This window comes from Poecilia mexicana, unplaced genomic scaffold, assembly GCF_051168715.1.
Source record: "Poecilia mexicana isolate PSO_F unplaced genomic scaffold, ASM5116871v1 scaffold_13, whole genome shotgun sequence".
In the NCBI taxonomy this organism is placed as follows: Eukaryota; Metazoa; Chordata; class Actinopteri; order Cyprinodontiformes; family Poeciliidae; genus Poecilia; species Poecilia mexicana.
In genome coordinates this window covers 4,873,170-4,898,554 of record NW_028263382.1, presented here as the reverse complement: position 1 = coordinate 4,898,554, position 25,385 = coordinate 4,873,170, and the positions used below count along the sequence as shown (strand labels likewise).

Sequence of the window (25,385 nt, the reverse complement as noted above, 5' to 3'; positions counted from 1 at the left end):
ATAATCCAGTTTATTCATTTGTATCTGTGAACAAACAGCTCAAACTCAAAGATTAAACTCGCAGCATCAGATTGTTGCTATGGCAACAAAACAATTAGCTATGAATATTGTTCTTTGAAGTTTTACAAAGTAAACCTACCAGCTCCTTAAAATCTTACATTTAAATGTTAAACAGTTTAAAATCTTTTAATTTAAGCTGAAAGCATTAAACCAAATTCAGCAGCATTGATCATCTCAATAAATAAATGTTACATTTATGAATCTGTGTTAGAATATCAGCATTTATGGCCCCTGAAGAAAAAAGGCTCAATATTGCCAGAAAAGAGTCATTAGATTAAAAAGCTTCGATAGGGTGATATGTGACGTGAGAAGCCCAGCAAGTCTGGTTTTTATTTTGAAATGAAAAGTTGCTTAAACAAAGTCCTGCGGCTGATTTGATTCTGAAGTTTTTCCTTATTTGTTAACTATAACAACTATAACCTTACAAGATCATCAGTATTCCTAATTTTAGCGCATTACGGTGAGAAGTTACCATAAAATTACGACTTTATTCTCATCCAACTTTGCTCATATTTCAAACAAAAAGACCAGGGTGCTGTGGTGGCGCAGGGCCAAAACACTACCCACGTATGGAGACCTTAGTCCTTGTGCCAGTGGTCGAAGGTTTGATTCCCAGCTTGGTGAAATTTACCACGTCTTCCCTCTCTCTCATTGCCCTCTTTCTTTCCTGTTGAACTACTTTCAAATAAAGGCCACAAGAGCCAACAAAACCTTAAAGAAAAAAACACAAGCCAAAATCTCTGAGTCTGGCCCTTCTCTGTCATAAGCAAGCAGGAAATAGACCATGCAAATGTAGCAGAGTTAATTTTATTTATTTTATTTTTCTTTATGAACCTTCTCAAAACTAATTTTCTTTGAATTGACATGTCTGTTATATATTATTTCTGTTTTATTTTGCTTTCATTTTTGGTTCCTACTGTGTAAAAAGCCATCCTCATCTATGGACATTTGTTTTCCTTTGTTTTTTAATTGTATTTTATTTTGGTGGGGAAGCTTTTATTTTCTTACTTCCTGTTTTTGCATTATATCCTGTGTGTTCCCGCTGCCCTCCTCAGTTCGCGCCAAGCTGCGCTGGGGAGAGGTCAGTGTCCAGAGTTGTCTTTCATTTGTGTATTAAATATTGAAAACGTTCTAAAAAATATGTTGTAAACTCACATGTTATATATATTGTTGTTTAACTGTTCATGTTTAGCGCAGCACTATGTGGGCATTTGTCTCCCACATTGGTGACACCATCAAGTTTTCTGTATCAACGTGGTTATTTTTTCTTTTTTTCTTTTGGTTGGTTAGGGTGTTTGTGGAGAATCCGGAGCCCAGGAGCTGCTGTGTTTAAAATGTTCTTGTTTTGAACAGGAATAAAATTATCCTGAATCCTGATTCTGACTTCCTGTTACCAACCGCTGCACAAACTCCATGCAGAAAGACCCTGGGAATCAAACCCAGAACCTTCTTGCAGCAAGGCAACAGCTCTACCAACTGCGCCACTGTGCAGCCCTATCAAATGTTTCTGATTCACGTAATAAACTGAACATGGAAATTATGTTGACTCCTAGAACAAGTCAACTGTTTAGGTAATCAGGTCATACAATGCTGGATTCAGTGGTTTGTACAGATAAATTATTAAATATCAGATTCATAATATTATTTCAGTTCTTGGGGGGGAAAGGAACTGGGGAGGCGTGACAGAAAATAATTGAACGCTGCACTGCGTTGATGGGAGTTTGGAGATGAGCACAATTCAAGAGAATTAAACAAGTCAGGGAGATTTTTTTAATTCACAAATTTCCTGACTACATTTGGAGGTACTCCTATAGACTGGACATCTTCCGCTGTCTCGCCTCGGCTAGTGCTGGCTTTACCCACAACTTCTTTGCTAGTAGCAGTTTTTCGTCCTTATCTTTCTTTTGGTCTTTCAAAGTTGTGAGTCCATCCATATCAATTTCCTTTTGTGCTTTATTTTCCCACTCCACGGTTTGGTGCAGCGCTGTTTTTTATCATATTAACAGGATAAGTAAGAGCGCGCAGGTCGGGCACGTCTGCTCAGATAAATCCCAAGAAGCTCCAAAGTCCACATTCCTAAACTCTGGAAAGCTGAATGGACAGAATAAGACTTTGCTCCAGTCTGATGGTTGAAGAACCTGAAGAACAGAGATGAACGCTGCCCAACACTTGTTGCTATGGCAGCTTCTCCAGCCTTATTTTAATCCATATGAGGCTGATTTGGAAACTTCTCATCAAAGAGGTCAAAGGTCACATGTGGGGTACTCCAAGGTTCAATCCTAGGACCCTCCTATTCAATATCTATCTGCTCCCACCTGCTCAGGTCATAACAGGAAATAAGATCAGCTACCATAACTACACGGATGATACACAGCTCTACTTTATGATGTCACCAGGTGATCTTTGACCCCATCCAATCACTGAATATCATATCGTCCGCTGATGAGACGGATCAGACCAACAAAGAAGACAGTCACTGTGTGGTTCAGAGATGCAGCCTTTGTGCTCCAGGACTGTTGTCTTCAGAGAGGCAGTAGGTAGAGGCTATTCCTGTTGTGCTAACTCCTACAGGAGTTCCCATTGAGTGCTGATGCTAACACCATGCAGCATGGTGTCATGCTGCATGACACCATTAGCTCACTGCAAATAAAGCACCCGGAGGCGCTACACAAGTAGTTTCTAACTATTGCCTCTCTGAAGCCCCTCGTCTTCAGGGAGACAGCTGCATGTCAGGGAGAGGTGGACCTGGAGGAATACACCTCCTCTGTTCTTGGCTTCATCTCCAAGTGTGCTGATGATGTCACCACCACCAAGACAGTAACCTGTTACCCAAACCAGAAACCCTGGCTGAATGCTGAGGTGAGAGCTCTGTTGAAAGCTCGGGACACTGCGTTCAGGACAGGCAAGGCATCAGCACTCCGAGAAGCAAGGAAAGAACTGGCTGCAGGCATTGTGAGGGCCAAAGCCATACGCCCAGAAAATTCAAGGTCACTTCACCACCAACGACCCCGGCGCATGTGGAAGGGCATCAAGTGCATCACTAACCACAACATCAGGGATACATAATGTCCAAGGGACCCCTCACTGCCAGATGCACTGAACAGGTTCTACTTCGCGGATCCTGACACCTCCCTCAGCATCAGAGTAATTCCACCACCTGGTGACACAACAGCAGATGTGAAGAAGTCCCTCCAGAAAATCAACCCCTGAAAGGCTGCAGGCCCTGACAACATCCCAGGGCGAGTACTGAGGGACTGTGCACATCAGCTGTCTGAGGTGTTGATAGACATCTTCAACACCTCACTGTCACTGTCATCTGTGCCCACCTGCTTAAAGACCGCCACTATTATCTCTGTCCCCAAGTGCTGCACAGTGACAGGCCTGAATGACTACCAAGACTCACCTCTCAAAGTACTTCAAGAGGCTAGTCAGGACCCACATCAAGGACTCCATTAACGTCACAGTACACCTATAGGAAGAAGCTCTACTGATGCCATCTCATCGGTGATCCACACACCCTAGTGGTAGTAACAATTTCTTCAGCAAGTCAGTGTTCTGCTTGGGGCTTCTGATGAGCCATCATTTGATGAACCAGGGAGAAAACTAAAACATGCAGGATGCCAGCCCTCAAGGGCCGACTTTGGACACCCATGAGCTACAGGTATCTGGGTGTGCACATATCCAGTGACCTCACCTGGAGTACCAACACCTCCTGTCTGGTCAGGAAGGCCCACCAGCGTCTCTACTTCCTCAGGAAGCTGCAGAGAGCTGGACTTGGGAGCTCTGTCCTGAGGAGCTTCTATCGCTGGGTGGTGGAGAGTGTTCTCTGCTCCTGCATCACCGTGTGGCACAGCAGCTGCACTGCTGGTGAAAGGATGGCTCTGCAGAGGTCAAGGCTGCACAGAGGACTATGGGGAGCAGCCTTCTCTCCATCTTAGACCTCCACACAGAACTATGCTGCGCCTCATCATGAAGGACTCCACCCATCCTGTTCCAGCTGCTCCCCTCAGGCAGGAGGCCGAGGAGCATCCAGAGCAAAACCACCAGGCTGAGAAACTGTCTCTACCCTTCAGTCATCAGACTTCTGAACTCAAGCTGCACCTGATACAGCTTCTACTTTTTAAAATTAATTTACATTTATTTACAAATGTATATATATATATATATATATATGTATATATATATATATATATATATAAGAGGTGTGCCGATCGATCGACCACCAATTATAATCGGCCGATTTCCGTGAAAAAGTGTATGATCGGTGATCACTAAAACCGATCACCTGTATCTCATTTTGCAGCCTGCATGTGCAGCTGATTTCCTCTTTCCTTCTCACTGCGCAAGCACGTAGCAGGAAATCATAAGCAATGTGGCGAGGAACGATAACACTGAGACTACATGGGAAAGTTTGCGTGTTCCACCGAAGAAATACCTCGGCGGTGAAGCACGTCAAAATGCACCAACACAATGAATCTAATGTGACATTTAAAAAACAAGCACTTGACGGAGTTTGGCTACATCGAGGCTCAAAGCAGGAACAAAAGGACATCAAGGACATCCGGAGCGGCAGGTAAAGCAGCACACAGCTACCAACACTCACCTGGATTAGGATCACGGTCAGAAAGCTGAACAAATATCCTGAAAAATAATTTAGGTCTTCGAGCTGCGATGTAAGATGCTGGTTCTGTTCCCATTGTTGGACCACCGCTAAGCTCTACTGCAGACATGGGCAAACTACGGCCCCCGGGCCACTTACGGCCCATTAGGCTTTTTAATCCGGCCCGCCGAACTTTTCCAAATTATCGTAAAAACCCATGATTGTGTAAAAACCTCATTCATTTCCGTTTCCCCTGCAATACCCCAGTTTCCCCAATAGATGGCGCACTAGTCTAAACACATTTATCTTTGTTGGGGTAACTTTCCAGCTGCCATCCCTCCCCCTTCGATAACAATGAGTGGACCAAAGAAAAGAAAAGTGGACACCGAGTGCTGAGCGTTTAAAAAACAGTGGACAGTAAAACATTTTTTCGCTGAACTCCGATCAACGGTGGTATGTCTGATATGCCAAGAAACGGTTGCAGTTTTCAAGGAGTAAAATATCAGCCGGCCCTTTGCCACAAAGCATGCTAACTATGCTAGCAAGCAATCAGCACAAGAACGCGCTGCTGCTCAGAGGTTGGCAGCTGATTTAAAGACTCAGCAGAATTTCTTTCACCGACAAACTGCGATTCAAGAGTCAAGTTCCAAGGCAAGTTTTTTGCTGGCATTTAAGTTAGCAAAGGCTAGCAAGGCTTTCTCCGAAGGTGAGTTTTTGAAAGAATGCATGTTAGAGGCAGCAGATCTCTTGTGTCCGGAAACCAAAGTCAAGTTTGAAAAAATCAGCCTATCACGCAGGACAGTGACTCGCCATGTGGAGCTGACTGAGGAAGATATAGTCAGCAAGTTAAACAAAAAGGCGGAGTCCTTTAATTCATATTCACTAGCACTGGATGAAAGCACAACATAAAAGACACAGCTCAGCTCCTAATTTTTATCTGAGGCATAAATGACAGTTTTGAGATTATGGAAGAACTTTTGAGCATGGAATCACTGAAGGGGAAAAACGTGGAGAGGATTTATATGAACAGGTGTCTGCTGGTACTGAGACAATGAAGTTGCCTTGGAGTAAACTTGTCGGTGTCACCACGGATGGATCACCAAATTTAACTGGAAAAAACGTCTGAAAAGAATTCAAGATCAAGTGAAAGAAGAAAACCCTCACCAGGATGATATTTTTCTTCACTGCATCATCCATCCAGAGTCTCTGTGTGAGTCTGTATTGCAGCCTAATCATGTCGTCGATCCAATTGTAAAACTTGTTAACTTCATACGAGCAAGGGGGCTTAATCACCGTCAGTTCATAACGTTTCTAGAGGAAACCGAAGCGGATCACCAGGACTTACTTTACCTCTCTCTGGTGGTTAAGTTTGGGAAAAGTGAGTAGATGAGTTTGGGATCTCAAAGAGGAGATTCTTTCATTTTTGGAGCTCATGGGGAAATCTGATGAATTCCCTGAGCTGAGAGATGAGGACTGGCTTTGTGACTTTGATTTACTGTGGACATATTGTCACACATGAATGAGCTGAACGTTGAGCTGCAGGGAAAAGATCAGTTTGTGCACAACATGTATGTGAGAGCCTTCAAATCCAAGCTGGCTTTATTCTCCAGGTAAATGTCAAACAAATCTTTCACTCATTTTCCCACACTGGCCATGCAGAAGCCCACCCGAAACGTGAAGAAATATTGCAAATCACAACTCACTTCAGCTGGTGTCCTGTCCCGTTACAAGACCCTGGAACAGGACCTCATGAGCTCCAATTGGAGCCGATCCATCTTCAGTCTAACTCCATCTCAAAGAAAATTTCAAGTCTCTTAACTGAAAGACTTTCATGCTTCAATTAACGAAGCCACGTTTCCAAACCTCCGGAGGATTGCCCAGAAGATGCTGGCTTTGTTTGGTTCGACCGATGTGTGTGAGCAGACTTTCAGTGTCATGAACACCAACAAAGCTTGTCACAGATCCCAGTTAACTGACCAACACCTCACATCTATTTTGAGAATTGCCACAACAAAAATAACCCCAGACTTTGATGTGCTGGCAAAAAAAGGAGAACAACATTGTTCCCACTGGAATGTGTGTTTCTCTACCGTGTTATAAAGAAACAGCAACTTGTGCATTTATGTACAGCAGCTTAATTAACATGCTGCACATCACTCTCAATTCATGGACTTGCTGGGCAATCATATGTTTTTGTTTTTACTTTATTTTCATTTATTTTTAGCAACACATTTCCACAGTTACATTCTTCTGCCTCTGACTGACATATATATATCTTCTGCATTATAACTTGACAAAAGAAGAGGAGACAGCAAATGTTCTAACAAATGTAATAATGAAAACACAACAGAGTGAAATAAAAGACAAATAACAGCAAAATGAAATAAACAGTTAAAAACCCTCTGAGGTACGATGGACCACACATTCCTAACCTCAACGGTATTTTAAACCAACCCAAAACTACACAGTGAGTGCAAAAAGGGAAATCCTGTAAATGCGTCACTGAATTAATAATGTTATGACGGGGCTCCACCTTATATTAAAGCTTTAGGGAATATGTGATTTCTTCCATCAAATAAAGCCCCAGACTTTTTGTATCCATGTTTTATATGTGGGAGGCCCTGGTTTCTGCCACCTGATAGTTATGCATTTCAAAGCTGCCGTAAGCAGGATACTTAGAAGATATCGATCACCCTTCCTGTCTATTCCATCGGGTATTTCTCCCAAAACATCCCTCCTGAAAATGACCTTGAGGGCTTCAAAAGTCTCCTCCCAGAACACACTTAGTTTGGGACAGGACCAAAAGATATGCGCATGGTTTGCGTTCTGCGTCCCGCAGCTTCTCCAGCATGAGCTGGGTTGAGTTGGGCCCATTTTACTAGTTACTGCTGGCGTTCTGAAAAACCGGACTATTACTTTCCATTTGAATTCTCCCCATGTACTAGAATCCGTTGCTAATTGTGCTTCAGTCCATATTTCTTCCCATGTGTCCCCTGCTATCGACTCCTGCAGTTCAGTCTCCCATTTCTGCTTTATGTTTGTGGAATCGTACATATTCATAGATAAAAACAGGCCATATATTTTACTAATTACTTTTTTATTCCTTTTCCTTTGTATGTCCATTAGGAAATGTTCTATGGATGTAGGTTCATGAAGTTTAGTCCAATTGCTGTGTCGTCACAAAGGCTCTGAGTTGTAAGTATCTATAGACGTCCGTCCTACAGAGATACACTTTTCATCTGTTCAAAGGTTTTGAAATTTCCCTCTTTAATTAATTGATGGATATGCGATAGTCCATAATTAGACCAGTTTTTGAACCCAGAATCTAAATTGTTTGGTGCAAACGTCTTCATGAATCCTACACTTGATAAAGGTGAGATCTGTTTTAATAACTTAAAAGCCGATTGTATTTTATTCCAAATTTTGAGGGTGTTTTTTGTCCAGATTGTCATTTCCTTTGCAGGAGCATCTAAAAAGGGTAATGTTTGCAGTGGTACTGAGCATCCATACTAATCTGTAGCCATACTAATAAGGGTTTAAGTTGTGCAGCCCAGTAATAATACTTTAAGTTTGGGACTTTAAGGCCCCCCTTGGGTTTAGATAACTGCAGAGGTTTCAGTCTGATTCTAGGGCGTTTTTTTTTTTTGCCAAATGAATCCAGTTATCATTTTGTCTAAGGTGTCAAAGGTAGATTTGGGAATCTCCACCGGCAGCATCTGGAATACATAGAGTAGTCTTGGTAAAACATTCATATGGATACTTTCAACCCGACCCATCGGAGAAATGGGGAGTGTAGCCCATCGCTGCAGATCATTTTTAATGGCTCGTAGAAGTGTGCCTCATAAAGGTCACATAGAGATGGAGGAATATGAATACCCAGATATTTATGCTGTTCTTGGGCCACTTAAATCCACTCTGTGATTTGTGGAATCTGAAATTGTGCCGTTTAACATCCATAGCTTCCGTTTTTTCTATATTAATTTTGTAGCCTGAGTAAAACCCATATTGAGAGATGAGCTCTTTTAGGTGGAGATTGTTGATTTAGGTTCCGTCAAGTACAATAATACATCATCGGCATATAATGAGGTTTTGTGTACTTTCTTGTTAATTTCTATCCCTTTAATATTGGCATCATCTCTAATGATTTGGGCTAACGGTTCAATACTAATGGCGAACAGGAGGGGTGAGAGCGAGCACCCCTGTCTGCACCCCCCTCTAGAGGGAATCTATCAGACCTAAAGCCGTTAACTTTAACTGCTGCCTGTGGAGTAAAGTGTTTGCACCCAGTCAACAACATGTGGACCAAATCCAAAGCGTTTCAGAGTATGAATTAGATACTTCCAGGACACTCTGATAAACGCCTTTAGGCATCTAAGGATATGATTGCTGATTCAATCTTTCTTTCTTTTTGGACGCTTGTCAGATTCAGTAAGTGCCTTAGATTATCAGCATCGTACCTGCCTGCAATAAATCCTGTCTGATCGCAGTGTATGATTTGGGCGATGAATTTGTTAAGTCGTCTTGCTAGGATTGCAGTGAGTATGCGTAGGTCTGTGTTCAGCAGTGATGTAGGTCTATAGGACTGGCAGTCTGTAGGATCCTTGCCCTCTTTGTGGATTACTACTATGGTGGCTTCTGTCCAAGATGGTGCCATAGTTTTGGATTTTAAAACTTGATGATACGGCCATAGTCATCCACTCCCGTGAGTTGATGAGTTCTGCTGAAGAAATACATCCAGTTTTGGCGGGGGGGCTCTAGGCTGCCCAATAAAAGTGTCATAATGGACACCGGCAGAGTTTAAGGGGTGCAGGTTAAAGGAGTTAAGAATAACACCAGTTAAGGAGAAGTCAGGAAGTACCAACTTCCTGACTTCTCCTTGGTTCTTATAATCATAATGTTACTTTTCAATGCATTGTACATAATGTCATACTCCTGACCTCAATAACTGTTGAAGACCAGCACTAAATCATCAGCAGTAGAGATGTGCCGATCAGGTTTTTTCCTGCCGATTCCGATCACTCATGAGGGCCGATCACCAATCACATAATTATTATTATTTTTATCATAAACACTACCGGTTACATTATGTAGAAAAGGAACCATGAATTCACCTTAATTTAGACAAAAACTTGTTTTTAATAACTTTTTCCAAGAAAACCAGACAAAACAGGCATTGTGCAAATTGTACTGGTATCAGTGATACTATCTTTAACAGACTGATAACACATGGAGGCTCTGAAGAGGCTAAATAATGCAGAGAGTCCAAATAAAACCTCTCAACATTGCCAAGAAGTTCAAGTATAAAACTTAACATTCAAAGGCAAAAACAGGTTCCATTACAATAAACAATCCTGAGTTACTGAATGAAAACTTCCTGTTAGCATGGCGGCTAGCTGGTTACTGCTAGCTCTGATTGGCTGTTTCTGGCTGAGCGGAGTAATTATGCAGATCAGGGAGGAGATTGATTATTTTCTCAGAGATTATCTGTCTCATGTTTTAATATGTATGTAAAATTTAATTTTAATTTAAGATGCTGCAGCTTTCAGCAGGTTGGTGTGAGAGTCACCACCAGGTGGAGCAGAAGCGAAGCTCCGTCTGTCAGATATTAACTACCTGTAGCAGAACCAGCGTCTGACATCGCAGCTCGAAGACTTAAATCATTTTCCAGGTTATTTGTTTAGCTTTCTGACCGTCATGCTAATCCGGGTGAGTGTTTGTAGCTGTGCGCTGCTTTACCTGCTGTCTGATCCTCCATATGTCTGATTTACTGCAGTGAGCCTGGATGTAGCCAAACTCCGTCAAGTATCTCATTGTTTTTATTCCATATTAGATTCGTCGTGTTGATGCATTTTGACCTGCTTCAATTTTCCAACTCAACACGCAAACTTCCCTCAGTGGTTATAGTTCCACATCGCTTCGGATTTGTTGCTGCGTTTGCGCAGAGTGAAGGAAAGAGGAGACCAGCTGCAGAGGCAGGCTGGAAATGAGAAGCAGGTGATGATCGGTTTGTGTGATCGGCAACAAGAGACCGAGATCACCGATCATACACTTTTTCACGGAAATTGGCCGATCGACGGCACACCTCTAATCATCATACATCAGATGGTTAATTATGGTCCCACCAACAACACACCATGTCCCACAGTGCTGTAGACACTTTGATAAATTATCCATATATACATTAAAAAGAAGAGGAGACAAAATACTTTCCTGTCTAACCCTATTCCTTATTTTAAAAGGAGCTGACACACAATTACCCCACCTTACGTACATTAACTGATGCATGGACCAAAAGGACAAGATTCTAACAATAGATGTGGGAATCCCTCTAATGTATGGCTTATATGTAAAAATGACCCAATTTCAACTACTTCATTATAAAACCCTAGAAGAAATTATAAGTCAATTAAGCTCCAGTTCCTGCTGTCTGGATGTCCTACCCACACATTTCTTTAATGTTATTAATGATCTGATCCAAATAGTAACTCATTGCTCTCTTCAGGTGTTTTCCCCCAGGCTTTGAAAACAGCAGTTATCAAACCACTGATAAAAAAGAACAAACTGGACAAATCACTGCTGCAGAATTACAGGCCGACCTCTGACCTCTGACCTCCCATTCATCAGCAAAGTTATTGAAAAAGCAGTTTTTAAACAATTAAATAACTTCCTAACAATAATGAACCGCTTTGACTCCTTCCAGTCTGGTTTCTGGTCTCACCACAGCACAGAGACGGCCTAGTCAAAGTGTTCAATGACATCCATATAAATACAGACTGTGGGAGAATCACAGTGCTGGTTCTGGTTCTGTTGGACCTCAGTGCAGATCAGGACATTTTACTGAATCGACTGGAGAGTTGGGTCGGACTCTCCGGTCCAGTGCTCCACTGGTTTGAATCTTACATAAAGAACAGGGATTACTTTGTTTCAATCGGAAACTTCTCCTCAGAGAGGTCAAAGGTCACATGTGGGGAACCCCAAGGTTCAATCCTAGGACCCCTTCTTTTCAATATCTACATGCTCCCACTGGCTCAGGTTATAACAGGAAATAAGATCAGCTACCATAACTATGATGCACAGCTCTACATCACGATGTCACCAGGTGACCTTTGACCCCATCCAATCACTGAACAGATGCTTAGAACAGATAAATGTGTGGATGTGCCAAAACTTTCTCCAGCTGAACAGAAACAAACTGAAGTTATTATCTTTGGACCTAAAGAGGAGCGAACTAGAGTCAATGCTCAGCTTCAGTTATTACAACTGAAAACCAGCGATCAGCCCGAAACCTGGGAGTAGTGATGACCTCTGACCTGAACCTTCAGAGCCACATTAAGACAGTCACAAAGTCGACCTTCTATCACCTGAAGAACATCTCCAGGATCAGAGGACTGATGTCTCAGTAAGATCCAGAGAAACTCATCCAGGCGTTTATCTTCAGCCGCATTGATTCCTGCAGCAGCGTCTTCACAGGTCTGACTAATAAATCAATCAAACAGCTGCAGCTGATCCAGAAGCTGCTGCTGCTGTTCTCACTAAAACCAGGAAGATGGAGACATAACACCAGTTTTAAAGTCCCTACACTTTAAAATACTGTTAGTTTATAAATCACTGAACGGTTTAGCACCACAATACATTAAAGATCTGTTATTGCTGTACCAACCGTCTAGACCCCTCAGATGTTCTGGTTCTGCTCTGCATCCCCAGAACCAGAACCAAATGAGGAGAAGCAGCATTCAGTTTCTATGCACCACAGATTTGGAACAAACTTCCAGAAAACTGTAAAACAGCTGAAACACTGAGAGCCTTTAAATTTCAACTTAAAACCCTATTTAGAGTTGCTTATGGCTAAATTAGGGTTAGAGTGTGGGGTTTGGATGTCTTTGATGTTTTTAATGTTTTTATCTTTACTTTTATCTATTTATGTAAAAGTGGCGAGTGACTGAGGGTCATTGTGTGCACAGAAAAACCCTGCAAACTCCAAACTCTAACAGGTAAAAAAGGAGCCTGGTGCTGCAAGGTTGGAGTCCTTGTCCTGTTAGGCGACGGGGCCTGGATAATACCTGGATAACACCTGGATAATACCTGGATAACACCTGGATAACACCCGGATAATACGTGGATAATACCTGGATAACACCTGGATAATACCTGGATAACACCCGGATAATACGTGGATAATACCTGGATAACACCTGGATAATACCTGGATAACACCTGGATAATACCTGGATAACACCTGGATAACACCTGGATAATACCTGGATAACACCCGGATAATACGTGGATAATACCTGGATAACACCTGGATAATACCTGGATAACACCTGGAATACACCTGGATAACACCTGGATAATACGTGGATAACACCTGGATAATACCTGGATAACACCTGGATAATACCTGGATAACACCTGGATAATACCTGGATAACACCTGGATAACACCTGGATAATACCTGGATAACACCTGGATAATACCTGGATAACACCTGGATAACACCTGGATAATACCTGTATAATACCTGGATAACACCTGGATAACACCTGGATAACACCTGGATAACACCTGGATAACACCTGGATAATACCTGGATAATACCTGGATAATACTCGTGTTAAACGGACGGCGGAGTCCGGCGATGCCAGGCGCTTAAATTACGTAACAAAAGTATGTTTTTATCCTCTTTTTTCCAAAATCTCTTTCTCAGTGTTTATTCAGTGTCACATGCTGTTTTTATTTTGTTTTTTAATTATGTAAAGCACCTTGAAATCCCTTGCTGCTGAAATGTGCTATACAAATAAAATTTGATTGATTGATTATAAAATAATTTTTCATGATTAACCTGATCAAAAGCCTTCTAGGCATCAATAATTCATGTAAAATAGGGTTGTGCCTGCTATACAAATCTAAAATCTCTTTCAAAGCAAATACACACATATCTGTGGCAGGCTGTGATTTAACACCGAACTGGCTATCCAAAGTAAGGAGAAAATGTTCTATGTTACATAATATAATCCTCTCCAGAACCTTGGATAGTACACTGGGGGGTTAGGCCCTAACCCCTATGGGCCGATAATTATCCCTGTTATTTATTTTGCCAGCTTCATCCTTTATTATAGGCACTGATATAACAGCTAAAGTGAACCAGGTTCGATGGACTAAAAACTCAGTAAAACACAGAGAAAGCAAAGAGTTTTCTGCTTGAACATTTGAAGTGCTCTGCAGACGTCTCATCCACACCACAGGCCTCATTGTTCTCTACGATCATGACTGTATTATAGGTTTCTGGAACTGAAACTTTCACGCCGTAAGTGGGGAGCTTTTAACTCAGCTAAATAGTCCATAATAATTCTTCTGCCACATCTAGGTAATTTACTCTACTCCATTTACGCCATCAATATTAGTTGGCAGACCTGTTTTATAATTATTCATATTTTTTATTTCCTTCCAGAAATCATGTATGCAGCTGTTTTGCATTTTTCATGCGGCGCAGCAATTCGTGTTTTAGGATCGTCAGAGAGATCTTTGCCATGTTGGACCTTCAGTGACCAGTAGGACAGAGTGAGAGAGCTGCACTACAAAACTGAACACACCTGCTCCCTATGCACACCTGAGGCCTACTGACACTAACTGGTCACATGACATTTTGGAGGGAAAATGACGAGCAGCGCTCAGTTTGGACCTTTGGGGGTGTCGTCTCTTTTGTTGCCGGTGGTTTAGACTTTAATGGATGTATATAGTTATTTAGAGGGAACAATAAATTTACACTGTTATACGTATATATCAGCTGCACACAGACTGTTTTTCATTGTGTCAGTGTTGTCACCAGGGGCACCACCAGGAATCTTGGGCCTAATGACAAAACATTAAATTGAGCCCCCATTCGCAGCTGTTGTTGTAAGTTCTTGACTCTATCTGACCCATCAAAAGCACAACAATTTTAAAGGCTTGCAACTGCCTTGCTTTCTTTGCTTCAATACTCTTACTAGCACATTTACTGCTCATAAATGTTACATGCAGCACTCTGCATACAATGCAGGAAATAGGTTGCTTAATTTCTTTTATAATTAGCTTTAGCTTACTGAAAGGTCTCTCCCCACAAGCAACAGTCATATTTAGCTTTGTGTAAAAAATGCATGAAAAAATCCAGACTTCTCAAAAAATGCTGTATTGTTGCATTTTGCTAAGGCTGCAGAATATAACTATTGAAAAAAATATGTTTTTCCCATATTTGTTAAAGCTGTCAGCATGTCATGAGACAGATGATCTGTGAAAAGATCAATCTCCTCCACCTCCTCCCTGAGCCGCCACTGCTGGCTAAAGAAAAGCACCGATCAGAACCAGGAGTATGCTTTTAGCTTTGTCAATCAAGATCATTCACTCACTGATAAGTGTGCTAATGGAAGACTTTTTGTTTTTGTTGTGTAATTGTAAAAAGAGCAAAAAGAGAGAGAAATCCCTACAGACTCCCTGGAATGATGCTAACTAGCTGGTCATTGAATTCAGTGTTGCTCATGTTTTTCACTGGGACAGGGGTTAAAGGTTATGCTGGTGTCGTGGTTAGAGCTGCTGCTGACTGACTCACCTGTTGTTAAGTGTGCTGACAAGTTAAATATATGAATATGTTGGTAGATTCTTTCCTTCATTCATTAAATGCTAGTAAAATGGAGGCAAACAGTAGCCTGGAGCTAAGCTAACTATGCTAATGGTTGACAGTGGTGGGCCGTCAAGGCCTTTTCTGCTGGTCTAAAAATATCTGAATCACAGACTGATGTTAATTAACGCTGCAAATTGTATTGCTGTTATTTTCCACTGATCTACACGGTGTTTGGAGCCACAATGGATGTGTAAATTTGACTTGCTTCACCAAGGCATCAACGAGGCATCAAAGCACTGCCGGACACTTACAAGCAACGGTGCTTTCCAAAGCTTTTGGGGAAACCAGAGTGGATCTACAGCTGAGCGAGCAAGTGCGCAGGGAAACGGAGCTCCACAACGAAAAGGTGAAGAAAAATAGAGAAATCTTAAAAAGACTGATAGACTGTGTCAATTTTTTGGGCAAGCAGGAACTTTCATTTCAGGGGCACGATGAAAGCTCTGTATCCAAAAACAGAGGAAACTATGTAGAGCTTCTTTCTCTCATTGCTGAAAGCAACACGGATTTACATATCCTCTAATAAAGTGTTTAGTGGGACGTTGGGCAAAATACAAAACGACCTGATCACTGATGGGGGAAGAGATCAGAAGGGAAGTTAATAAAGCACCGTTTGTCTCCGTTATGGTGGATGAGACGACAGACTGAGTAACGCAGCGCAGCTCGCACTGGTTCTGCGTTTGTAACGGACACAGGTGTCAAGGAGCGGTTTGTCAGATTTGAAGATGTTACCAGTGGGAAGCGAGCCAATGACATTGCAGGTTTTATCGTCCGATTTTTGGTGGAAAATGAATGTGTGGTTAAAGTTGTGGCGCAGCGGTCATGTCTTCTGGATTAAATGGGGTGCAGACTAAGGTTAAGGAGAGAGGACCTTTGGCTTTATTCGTACACGCACACATCGGCTCAATTTAGTATTGACTCATGGGGCCTCAGGGGGTCGTCCTGCCCCAAGTGGAGGAGTTTAAGTATCTTGGGATCTTGTTCACGAATGAGGGAAGGAGGGAGCGGGAGATCGACAGGCGGATTGGTGCAGTGTCTGCTGTGAAGCGGGCGCTGTACCGGTCCGTCATGGTGAACAGAGAGCTGAGTCAAAAAGCAAAGCTCTCGATTTACTGGTCAATCTACGTTCCCACCCTCATCCATGGTCATGAGCTTTGGATCATGACCGAAAGAACGAGATCCCGGATATAAGCGGCCGAAATGAGTTCCTCTGCAGGGTGGCTGGGCTCTCCCTTAGAGAGAGAAGCTCGGCCATCCAGGAGGGACTCAGAGTAGAGCCGCTGCTCCTCCACGTCGAGAGGAGCCAGTTGAGGCTCGGGCATCTGGTCAGGATGCCTCCTGGACGCCTCCCTGGTGAGGAGTTCAGGTCCCACCGGGAGGAAGGGAAGACCCAGGACACGCTGAGGGACGATGTCTCTCTGCTGGCCTGGGAACGGCTTGGGGTTCCTCCCTGAGCAGCCACTTGTTCCAGCTCCTGCAGGAGCTGGAACAAGTGGCTGGGGAGGGAAGTCTGGGCCTCCCTTCTGAAGCTGCTACCCCTGCTACCCAACCCCAGATGAAGCGGAAGAAAATGGATGGATGGATGGATGGGCCTCAAAGCTTAAAGAATGCAAGATCTTTTTCGCTCACCTCAATGGCCTTGCATTTTTTTCTAGATTGCCTCGGCGCACGCAACTACAGCACGAAATCTGCCAGCGACGTCTCCCTCCTGTGGCACCAACACGTGGCAGTACACATCCAAAGTGGTCAGCACAGTTTTTGAGGAGAGAGATGCTCAGTTCCCCCTCTCCGTCAGGCCAAGCTTTGTTTGTTTTTGTTTTTAGAAAAATTAATAAACAAAAAAAAGGTTTTTTAATGTAATTTTTAAAAATAATTAATCCAAATTGAAAGCATCTCTGTTGCTCTGATCGTTTCACTGGCAGAGCAAATATATTTTTAAAAGATGAGTTTATAATTGATGCATTTAAAGCCGGAGCGCGGACCAATCACAGCTGGCGCTCTGCACGCTGCCACTGCTTTATCAAGTTTACCTCAGCGCAGATCGCGCTCCTCTTCTCACTCAAACTGGACTCAGGCTGACCTGCATGGATATTTACACCAACCCAGTGTGGGTAGTTATTTTTCTTGGGAGAACTCCACATCAAGGAAGGAGTTTAAAACGAACCCTGTTCGCTCTGGTTGTGCGGCTCTATGTGAACCACAGGAATAACTTGTAGTCTTTCTTTCAGAGGAGTTGAGGAGCGGTGAGAATGATTTATATTTGTGAACAAAGAATTATGCGGCGTTTCCACCTCAACCCGCTGCCCAGCGTGTGGCGCTGTCTGCCCTGTAAAGTTCATGTCTGTGTTCCTGGTTGGTCGGAGCGTTAGCGGCTAACGAACCAGCGCTAACCTCATCGTGCAGGTGCAGGTGAGGAGCTTTAGCCTCTCCTCGATGTCACACATTACGCTGGTTTTATATTATTATTATTTTTCTGGTTACAGATGCACCAACCCACACCAAATGCTTTGTCCACGTAGCCAGAGTTGATGCGTGCGGCCGAGCAGAGATCTGAAACTCTCGTCCCATAAACTCCAGCAACCAAAACAGTTTCTGAGATTCTTATTAAAACTCAGCAGACATGAAATGTCAGAGCTGCTAAAGCCACATTAGCAGCATTGAATTAAATCTCCTGTTTGTTGCTCATCTCTGCTCAGTGCAGCAGATTTACCTCATCCTGCAGGGCCGGTCCAAGGCTGATGAGGCCTGGGGCAGAATCTGACTGAGGGGCCCCTGTAGCTACAACATCAGCAGCTCTAACAGCTTCTGTGTTACATTTAATCTGGGAGAGGAGGAGGAGTTTAACTGGCCAACCTAAAAACAATCAGCTATAATCCAGTTTATTCATTTGTATCTGTGAACAAACAGCTCAAACTCAAAGATTAAACTCGCAGCATCAGATTGTTGCTATGGCAACAAAACAATTAGCTATGAATATTGTTCTTTGAAGTTTTACAAAGTAAACCTACCAGCTCCTTAAAATCTTACATTTAAACGTTAAACAGTTTAAAATCTTTTAATTTAAGCTGAAAGCATTAAACCAAATTCAGCAGCATTGATCATCTCAATAAATAAATGTTACATTTATGAATCTGTGTTAGAATATCAGCATTTATGGCCCCTGAAGCCCTGGGGGCCCGATGGAGCTGCTGACTTAATTTGGATTAAACAGAAGTGCAAATAATTGATATTCATTTTAATTTTGATTTGATGTTTTTAAGACTAGCTGTGGGTTTGTGTGGCTTTTCACTGGTGATGTTTTCCTGTAACTTATAATTAGTAATATTTTTACTTTTGCGGTCGACCGCCTCGGCACACCGACCAGCAGGCTTAGCAGGTTCTCTGGGAGAAACCCTTCTTTTGTGATACACTGTATAAATCAATTCAAAAAATATGTTTGCTGCTACATGATTGACTAAATAGATGTTTGAACTCAACAACAAAGATATTTTGAGTTCTCCAGGGATTCTTTTTATCATCATACCAGCTGGCTTTTGCTTGTGACTATATATATATATATATATATATATATATACACACAACATCAGACATCTCAGTCCAGAAATGTGCATTTCTAGGCACAGCCAAGATACTGGAGGACCCTGAAGCTCCCAGGCCTCTGGTGTAGAGAGAGAGAGAGGACAATGCACAATCCTCCACTGGAGGTCACCCACCCATCTCTCAATGGGGGGGGTTGTACTGGGACTGCCAACAGCCTCTTGGGGTAGAGCTGATCCACTGCAGGAGAGACGATCAGAGAATCATCCCAATGGTCAGACAGACAGACCAATGGGATGACAGACAGAGTACTGTTAACAGCAAACACTCTGATGGAAACTGGCAGAGAGGCACAAGTTTCTTCTTTCAGCCTTAAATGGTAAATATCCAATCATTTTTGACCACTCAAAGCTCACAAACGCTCACACATTTATACACCGATATGCAGCTCGGTAGGCAATTTAGGGTTAAGTGCCTTGCCCAGGGGCACATCGACATGTGGCAGGAGGAATCGAATCGACAACCTTCCGATCGCAAGACAACTACTCTATCCATAGAGCCACAGTCGCCCTTAAGGCAGGTCTGTTGGACCGTATCCGTAGACTCTCCATCAGACTGGGCAGCTTCATCAGGTGACCCAGCTTCACACAGCCTGCTTCCCTCATCCTACATCTTAGCGTACCAGATGAGAGGAGCTGTGACGAGAGGAAACTGTTTTCAAACAGAGGCTCTTCAAAAACCCACATTCCGGTGTGCTGTGGTGGCGCAGGGGTTCAGCACAACTCACACATGGAGGCCTTAGTCCTCAACATGGCCGTCGCAGGTTCGATTCCCAGCCTGGTGACCTTTCCCGCATGTCTTCCCCCTTCTCTCATTACCCACTTTCCTGTCAATTTACTACCAAATAAAGGCCACTAGAACCAATAAAAAAACCCACATTCCAGGTGTTGCCTCAGTCTCTCTCTCAAAGGTGAGAATCTTCCAAGCATTTATCACAGACTGGTAAAACGGGGTGAGACCAGTCAGATCCAGAGATCCTTGTCTCAGCAGAAAGAGATGTTTATCATATCCCATTCGTCCTGCTTTCCTTAGCAGAAGACGCGCCGTGTCCAGCCATGGCAGTCCAACTCCATATAACAGCTTCTGCAGAGTTTGAAGCCTGAACGCCGCGATCCGCGACATGATGTCAATAAGTCCTTGTCCTCCCTCCTCCACAGGTAGATACAACACAGCAGCTCTCACCCAATGGCATCCAGACCAGAAAAAATCCACTAGAGTCCTTTGGAGACGTTGTATAAGAGAGGATGGTGGCGTCAACACAGTCAGTTTATGCCAGAGGGCCGAAGCAACCAAGTTATTAACTACCAAGACTCTTCCCCTGTAAGATAGCTGAGGTAGCAACCATTTCCATTTAGATAATCTGGCACACACTCTCTCCATGACACCCTCCCAATTTTTCCTCAAAACAGCCTCTGTTCCCAAATGAACCCCCAAAAATTTTAAGCCCTGATCGACCCAGTGAATATTTCCTGGCAATACGGGGAGATTATTATTTTTCCACGGGCCAACTTTTAAAGCAGAACTTTTCTCCCAGTTAACTTTAGCTGAAGAAGCTTTTTCATAAAGCTCTAAACAATGCTGAAGACCCATAACGTCATTCTGGTTCTTAATAAAAATGTTAATGTCGTCAGCATAAGCAGAGACTATTAAACTTGGATTATTAGGCAAACTTGGAAGAACAAGGCCAGTGAGGGAGGAGCGAAGTTTATGTAAAAGAGGTTCAACTACAATAGAGTCCAACTGTCCAGATATGGGACAGCCTTGTCTAATACCTCTCTGAACTTTAACAGGACGACTTAATCCTCCAACTTTAACAACGCAAAGCACTTCATTATATAATAAACCCAATAAAGAAATAAAACCTTCACCAAATCCAAACGCTCTTAATGTAGAAAACAATGATCGACTCTATCAAAGGCTTTTTCCTGATCCAAAGAAATAATTCCAACATCAATTTCATATAATTTACAGATGTCAAACAAATCTCTTAAAAGAAAAAGATTGTCCTTAATAGATCTTTCAGGTACACAATAAGATTGATCTCTATGTATGATAAGTTCTAGAATAGTCCTCAACCTGTTAGAAAGCACTTTAGAAAATAGCTTGTAGTCCACACAAAGGAGAGAAACCGGCCTCCAGTTCTTCAACAGAGTCAAGTCGCCTTTCTTTGGAAGTAGGGAAAGAACAGCTTGCCGACAGGATGATGGTAAGATGCCTGCTAACTCCTGCAGCACCTCCCACAAGTCCTCTCCCAACAGCCTCCAAAAATGTTTGTAGAAGTCTGCAGGTAGACCATCTAAGCCTGGACTCTTTCCAGAAACCATCTGACCAACCGCAGCAGTCAGTTCTTCCATTGAAACTCCAGCATCCAGAACATCCCGATCTGCAGCGGTAAGCTGAGGAAGATCATCCAGCAAAGTCTCCATAGAGCTTCTGCTACAGGTCTGCTTCCTGTAGAGGTCGCTGTAAAAGGCCAGGGCTCCTTCATGATGCTGGGATCAGCAGGCAGCGCTCCATCAGGGAGGCAAACCGGCTGACACTCCTCTCCAAATTAAAAAAGAAAGATGTCGGGGCATCCATGTCCTTCACCGTAGTAAACCTGGACCGAACTAAAGCCCCTTTGGCTCTTTCATGTAAAAAACAACTTAACTGATCTTTCTTAAGTTTAAGCTGATTATTAGCATCAGTTGACAAGTTATTTTCTAACTCTTTAATCTCATTTTCTAAATTCTGAATCACTTTTTTAATTTTATCTGTAGAAAAACTTGTATATTGTTGACAAAAAACTGATCTGAGCCTTTCCAACCTCCCACCACTCAGTTAAAGACAAAAACTCTGATTTTTTTGTTTTCCATAGTTGCCAAAAGTTACTAAAACTTTGACAAAAGAAAATATGTTTAAGTAGTTTCGTATAAAAATGCCAATGCGATCTGTATTTAATATTACTTGAACAAAGAAAATCCAAGTAAACCAGGTGAGAATAAAACTGCTACAGCAGCAGATGACCTGGTCCAACCCAAACCCCACTCCACCTTGTTTCCATGGTCTGTGTGTGTCTCTGGTAAAAACACAAGTTTCTTTTGCCTAATCGTCTCTAAACTAACCTGTTGATGTGGATCCCTCCCACCATTGATATTTAAAGTCCCCACCCTGATGTTACTCATACAGGTGAAAAAGAGAAGGAAGACAGACAGAGACAGTAGAGAGAAGGTCACCCAGTGCACTTTAATCATCACCTTATTTCTGAGTTTTCAGTCGCTTTGAACCTTTTGCTTTATTTGCTGACACTCGGCAGCACCACAACCAGCTGATCTGTTTCTATATCTAGCTTGCTCCCATCTGAGGAGTCCTTGGGAACATCGGTTCCAGTTTTCCCAGCATCCTCCAGACCAGGGTGTTTATTCAGACCACTGCTTCCCTCCCGGCATCAGATCCAGCTGATGGAGGAAACGCCCCGCCCTCAGCAGAAAGAGATCCAGTTATTTTAAAACTGTTGGTTTGGGATGTAAACATGACAAACTGAAACATGTTCAGTCTTTCAGGCGGCAGGTTTTTATGTTCTTAAACTCTGCTACACAGACGCTAGAAGTTTCTTTCAGAGTGAAATATGAAGAGGGATCTTACATGGTTTCACTGGGAGTATGAAATGTTTCGAATGTGGGGATGTTGGACATAAACGGGCTTCTTGCCCGCACAAAAATCAGGAAGCTCAGGCTGAGGTGAGCGGAGGTGCAGAGGAGTCGCTGGTGGTTGGAGCTCCTCAACAAAGCAACGGCGGCACGTCAATACAATAACCCGGGTGGAGGGCGACACCTGCAGGTCTCCGCCTACTGACCCCCCGCTGACAATCAGCTGGTTCACAAAACGCTCCTCTTTTAAAAATACCACGACTCCTTTATTCATTCTGGAAGCATAAATTAAATTACTGTGACCAACTAGATCACCAACAGAACCGTTTCAACTGGGATTGTCGGATCAGGTTGGACCCAAATCCCAATCCTCAGAGAGGGGCGGCGCCATCCCCACAAACTAACAGCTACAAGCTCTGAAAACCAAAAATAAAACCCAAGACTGGGAACCAAAGCAAGGAAAGAATATTAGAAAACAAATACATGATTCTAAGAAATGCATGTTCGACTTCTGGTTTGGGCCATGAAGGGAGTAGGCAGCGAGTGTGAAGAGCTCCGACCCAACTTGTAACTTATGTGACCAAACCTAATACCTTTACCAGAGGATTGGTGTATCTTGTGTGCGTTACGGTGTTGAGCGGCCTTGGCCTGATAATGGCTACCTCCAAGCAGAAACAAACCTCGAAGACCACGCGGAACACCATTGCTAGTAAGCTAGCCACTAAGGGCTCCGACGCTAGCCCTTCCAAAAGTGACGGAATAACCATGACCCAGCTAATGCAAGAAATAGCCAAGCAACGAGAAAGTTTAAAAGAAGACAACTCTACCCTCATTCAAGAATCACTGGTGCCGTTACAAGCTTCGGTGAGTGCTCTGACAGAAGCGGTGGGCTCTATACAACAATGCCTAACGGCATCAGAATCACTCATGGGAGATAATTCTAAGATTTGTGCAACCGAATCTGCTGTTAAGGCTCTAAAAGCCCAAAATGTGGCACTCTTGGATCACATTGAGGATCTAGAAAACAGGTCACGCCACAACAACTTGAGGATTATAAATATTCCAGAAGGCAGTGAAGGTGTGGGCAATACTGTTAACTTCATGACGAATGTGCTAATGGAGTTCACCGGCAGTAATGCACTGTTTGACTCTGACCCGGTGCTGGAGCGAGCACACAGGGTGGGCGCAAAACCCAGCGATGCTAACCGCCCTCCGCGTCCGTTTGTGGTGTGCTTTCTAAGGCACCAGGAGAAGGAACGGCTACTGAAATGGGCAAGGCAGCACACAATAACCTACCTGGGCGCTACACTGAGGCTATACCCTGACTACAGTGCTGCCCTGTCGAGGAAGCGTGCTGAATTCAACGGCGTTAAACAAGCACTCTACAACAGGGGTATAAAATTTCGCTTGACCTACCCAGCTAAAATCTCTCGACTTCAATACACCAGAGGAAGCACGGGCTTACTGCGATCAGCAGGTGATTGGAGAGAAGGACTGACATGGATTGGTCGGGTCGCACATATCTGATGCACTGAAACCACCTTACTGCTTGGAGGACGTTCTAACATGTATGTGATTCTGAACTTTTGCCAACTCTACTTTGGGTAATCTAATTGGTTTTGAGAATTTGGGGTATTTTCTTTTTGTTCCCCTTTTGCTTATTTACTAAATGTGACTGAATGCCAATTAACGGTCTGCTTGACTGCATGCTTTTCACTTTAATTTTAATATCGAAATGGTTTCAGCTAATACAAGCCATCACTGTTAAAAGGTCATAGGCTCTTCGCAGGTTAAGAGGAGAGGGTGTATCGGACGGCTCAGGAGTTAGAAGAGAACCTGCAGTCTGCCCATGTCCTGGGGCAGGCATAGGATATGTTTTGTTTGGGGTTAGAGGGAGATTTATTTTTATGAAAGTGTTAATGTTTCTTTTGTTTCTATTGAACAGAGACTTTATACTGCTGTCTCATAGTATTTAGATTGTTTTTATTTGCTATCGACAGACGCTTGGGGGTGCTCAACCTGCTTTTCATCTCTTAACATGTCATATATTGCACGACATTGATAATGTCAGGGCAGATATAGGTGTAACTCTTACCTGGAATGTGAAAGGAATGAATGGGCCCAACAAGAGAGCAAAGATTTTTTTTCACTTAAAGAGGCTAAACGCATAAATAATATTTTACAAGAAACCCATTTGAAAATAGCAGATCATATCAGGCTTAGAGGAACTGGATTGGACAGAGTTTCCACTCTAACTTTAATAATAAGGCACGAGGGGCAGCCATCTTGATCCACAAAACAATATTGTTTACCCCATCTCAGGCCATTTCTGACCCCCAGGGACGATTTGTGATATCATCTGGGTCGCTGTTTAACTCTCCAGTAATTCTAGCTAGTATTTATGCCCCAAACTGGGATGACGTTAGCTTTATACATAAACTCACCTCTCTTTTCTCAGACTTAAACAGACATAGTCTTATTCTATCGGGTGACTTTAACACGGTTATGGACCCAGCTGTGGACCGCTCTAGCCCTAGAACTTTGACACGCTCTAAAATGTCACTTGCTCTTGGTGAATTTGCTGATAACGCAGGTTGGGTTGATCCATGGAGGTTCTTTAACCCTCGCAAAAAGGAATTCTCCTATTTTTCACATGTTCACCACACATACAGCCGCATTGATTTTTTCCTCATTGATAAGACACTTCTCCCTTTTACAAAAAGAACTGAATATAATACAATTGTCAAATCTGACCATGCACCGGTTTCCCTGGATATTTCGTTCTCTCAAAATGTCACACAACCAAGAGTTTGGAGATTAGACACATCCCTACTATCAGACAGT

At 43.0% G+C, this 25,385-nt stretch overlaps 1 protein-coding gene and 1 pseudogene across 2 annotated transcripts in view; one reads left to right on the top strand and one right to left on the bottom strand.

Annotated features, from left to right (window-relative positions):
* Nucleotides 1–25,385, bottom strand: part of dlc (deltaC) — a 282,002-nt gene that overhangs the window by 92,336 nt on the left and 164,281 nt on the right. The window lies entirely within an intron of this gene.
* Nucleotides 5,712–25,385, top strand: part of LOC148155689 (general transcription factor II-I repeat domain-containing protein 2A-like) — a 32,587-nt pseudogene continuing 12,913 nt past the window's right edge.